This window comes from Chenopodium album, chromosome 20 (assembly GCF_948465745.1).
Source record: "Chenopodium album chromosome 20, dcCheAlbu1.1, whole genome shotgun sequence".
Classification (NCBI taxonomy): Eukaryota; Viridiplantae; Streptophyta; class Magnoliopsida; order Caryophyllales; family Amaranthaceae; genus Chenopodium; species Chenopodium album.
This window is the reverse complement of record NC_137853.1, coordinates 9,333,506-9,337,225: the sequence shown is the minus strand read 5'-3', so window position 1 is coordinate 9,337,225 and position 3,720 is coordinate 9,333,506. Positions and strand designations below refer to the sequence as shown.

General features: G+C 41.0%; 1 non-coding gene across 1 annotated transcript; it reads right to left on the bottom strand.

Annotated features, from left to right (window-relative positions):
* Positions 1 to 338: 338 nt before the first annotated feature.
* On the bottom strand, positions 339 to 445 carry LOC145599911 (small nucleolar RNA R71). Its single transcript, XR_014104158.1, has one exon. It is a non-coding gene; the product is annotated as a small nucleolar RNA R71 (small nucleolar RNA).
* Positions 446 to 3,720: the final 3,275 nt, after the last annotated feature.

Genomic DNA, 3,720 nt, shown 5'->3' with positions numbered 1-3,720 from the left:
TGGCGCATTTTCCCCACCTTTCTCCTACGCCAGATCTTGAGGGAGTTCAATTCGAGATCAAGCCCCAGTTCATCACGATGATAGAAAGGAAGCAATTTAGTGGAGCTAAGGGTGAAGACCCAAATCTACACATTGCTGACTACTGCCAATATTGTAACACTATAAGGCAAGCTGGGGTCACGCAAGACCAAATAAGGGAGATTCTCTTTCCTTTCTCTTTATGTGGAAAAGCTAAACTGTGGTTTAATGGTTTAAATAGAACTGCACTTGGCATTACTAATTGGGAGACTCTTGTTTTGAATTTTTATAACAAGTATTACCCTGCAGAGAAAACAGCTCTATTGAGAAGCGCAATTCAAAATTTCGCCCAAGAGCCAGATGAGTCACTATATGAAGCTTGGGAGAGATTCAAAGACCTGCAGAGAGAGTGCCCTCATCATAACTTAGCACAGTGGCAGTTGATACAAGCTTTCTACAATGGGATCGGAAATTCTTCTAGAGCAATTTTGGATTCTGCAGCTAATGGGAGGTTTATGAACCTCAATGTTGATGATGCAGGTCAGGTTATTGAAGATATGGCGATCCATAATTCCCAATATGGGAATCCTAGAGGTTTTGCAAACAAGGGAAAACACCACGTCGATTCTGTATCCTTTTTGCAATCTCAATTAACCTCTATTTGTCAGAAATTGGATAACCTTACTACTGCTAATTCTAAAATAACTAATGTTTCTGCAATTGATAATAATGCTAATGATGCTTTCTTTGAAAATTGTGGAATTGTAGGTCATTGGGAACATGAGTGTAGGAGTTCTATGGAGCAGGTCAACGCTTTTCAGTCCGTCAAGCAAAATAACCCATACTCCAACACCTATAATAATCCCGGGTATCGGAACCATCCTTACCTTTCCTATAGGAGCAGTAATGTGCAAAATCCCACACCTCCACCTCCACAACAACCAGCACCACCACCTCAGCAGAAATATTACCATCCCAATGCTGGCCAGAAAAACCAACCGCAAACTCCTCCACCACCTTCTGACCCAGCTTTATCAAAAATTAGAGCGATGTTAACTAGTATGCAAAAGCATATGGAGAGTAGAGACTCACAAATTGACTCGATTGTAGCCCACAATAAAGTCATAGATACTCAAATTGCACAGTTAGCCGCTGCTCTTCAGGTTCGCCCACAAGGAGCCCTACCATTGCAACCAATACAACCCACAGATCAGGCGTTTGCAATTACCCTCAGGAGTGGTTCACACTATGATGGGCCTCCTATGCCCAAAGAAGATGAACCTGTTTCAATAGAAATTGCTAATCCTGATTCCTTTATACCAAGGGATATTAATCCTAGCCCTGCAGGGCTAAAGGGTAGTACTAATATTTCTGATGTTATATTGCAGGGTAAAACTTCAGGGAAGGTTGTAACTCAAGACAGGAATAATGATGTGCAACAACCAATTATCAAACTACCATTCCCAAATCGACATTTGAAAAGCACCATGGATAAGCAGTTTAGTAAGTTCCTTGACATGGTGAAGGATTTGCAGGTAACAGTTCCCTTTACAGAATTAATCACGCAAATACCTGCATATGCAAAATTCATGAAAGAAATATTGACTAGGAAAAGGTCTATTAGTGAGGTAGAGACTGTCGCTTTTACTGCTGAATGCAGTGCCGTACTACAAAATAAATCTCCACCCAAACTAAAAGATCCCGATAGTTTTTCTATCCCTTGTCATATTGGCAATTTAATGATTGATAATGCATTGTGTGATTTGGGCGCTAGTGTTAGTGTCATGCCATTATCTGTGTGTTTAAAGCTAAAAATGGGTAAATTAAAGTCTACTAATATTACTCTGCAAATGGCTGATCGTTCTTCTAAATACCCCATAGGCATTCTAGAAGACGTCCCTGTTAGAGTGGGTAAATTTTATATACCTGTGGATTTTGTTGTTCTTGATATGGCTGAGGATTTGCATACCCCAATTATCTTGGGTAGACCCTTCCTTAATACTGCTGGAGCAATTATAGATGTGAAATGTGGTAAATTGACACTATCAGTAGGGGATGATAAAATTGTTTTTAATTTGAATAATACCCCTAAAAGCCCCATGCTAGAGGAGAAGTGTTATAAAATTAATGTGGTTGGTAATTGTTCTAATAAGCCCCAAGCTTTTGTTAAAGATCCCTTGGAGGCGGTATCGTGTGTTGCATCTTCTACAGGTACAACTAACCAATGGAAAGAGGAAGTGGACGCAATAGAGAAAGCCTTATACTGTGAAGGTCTTGGTTTTGAAGATGAGAAGGTGAAAATGAGTACACAAGTTGCGGAAACTGAGCCTATAGTGAGAGTTCCACCAGATCGTGTTGTAATAGCTCAACAAAGTGATAAATCGAGGCAACCAACGGTCAAAAAGGGTTCTCAATCGAACAAAAGTAAAGACCCACCAGTTCAAGCCAACGAGGATCCACCCAATAGGGTGAATTGGCGCCTTACAGGGCGTGTTAGGAAGCCGAGTCGTGGTTTAAAAATCGCTCAACCGGGTGAAGAACCACCCGACCAGGCGATAGGCCAAGGGGCTTAACTTCCCGACATGTAGTAAGAAGGTCGTGCGGGACCTAAATAAACCAGCGCTTTGCGGGAGGCAACCCGTATTTTTCTTGTTTTTTTTTTTAGTCTTCTTTCTGTTTCTTGTGAGAGGAGAGAGGAGAGAGTTTAATGAGTTTATTGAGTTGTACAGGTTAGAAGGAAAAGAGTTAGTCAAATTTGGAAAAAAAGAGAAGGAGTCTCTCGTACCAAACATTGCCTCGGGCCCGACCGGGCGAAGGACCGCCCGACCGGGCGCGAGAGCAAGGGTGAAAAATTGACAATTTTTGCCCGACCGGGCGCGAGAGTTGACGAGTACGGACATTTCGACCGCCCGACCGGGCGCGAGAACAAAGAGAATTTAGAGGGTTTATACCGCCCTACCGGGTGGTGTGGCGCCCGACCTGGCGCGAGAGCGGATCAGCAAAACTGCTCCACTTTGACAGGCCATAACTTTTGCGTTTCTTATCCGTTTTTGGCGTGTGACCTATAGTTGGAAAGCTCTTCAAGTCTACTTTCCAATGCAATTAGAATCATTGAATTATCAATTATACATCAAAAGTTATGATCAGAATAGTGCACTTGACTCAATTTTTATCTTTTTTTCCACTAACACTTTGTTTCTTTCTTGCCCAATTTTGTTCCAAAGAGATGCATTGCAATCTTGAGGCTTTGGTGACATTGATGTGGTGATGATGACGAGTAGTCACCTTGAATACTTGCTTCCCCTTAAGACAATGAGGACATTGTCTGATTTAGCTTGGGGGGAGGTTCTCGTGTTCATATGGTATATCTTTCACTCTCTCTCTTGGTATGCTTAGTGTAGTTTTACTGCTTTCCTAGTGTAGTTTTATTGCTTTCTTATAAGAAAAATACAAAAAAATTGAAAAATTAAAAAATCCAAAAATACGTTCCAATGAATTGTAAATCATGCTTCTCTATGCCCCCATACTTGAGAAAATTTGTTTTGATTCTTGGTTATTGATGATAAGCATTGTGGACTTGTTGGTCATGATTTGAAGTTTAATTGCTTGGATGCCTAAACATGCGTCAATTTTATCCAACTACTTGTGAATATAGTGCTTGACTAGTTGATTTGGTTAGGAATGTGTGTTTAGTTCCTGGTA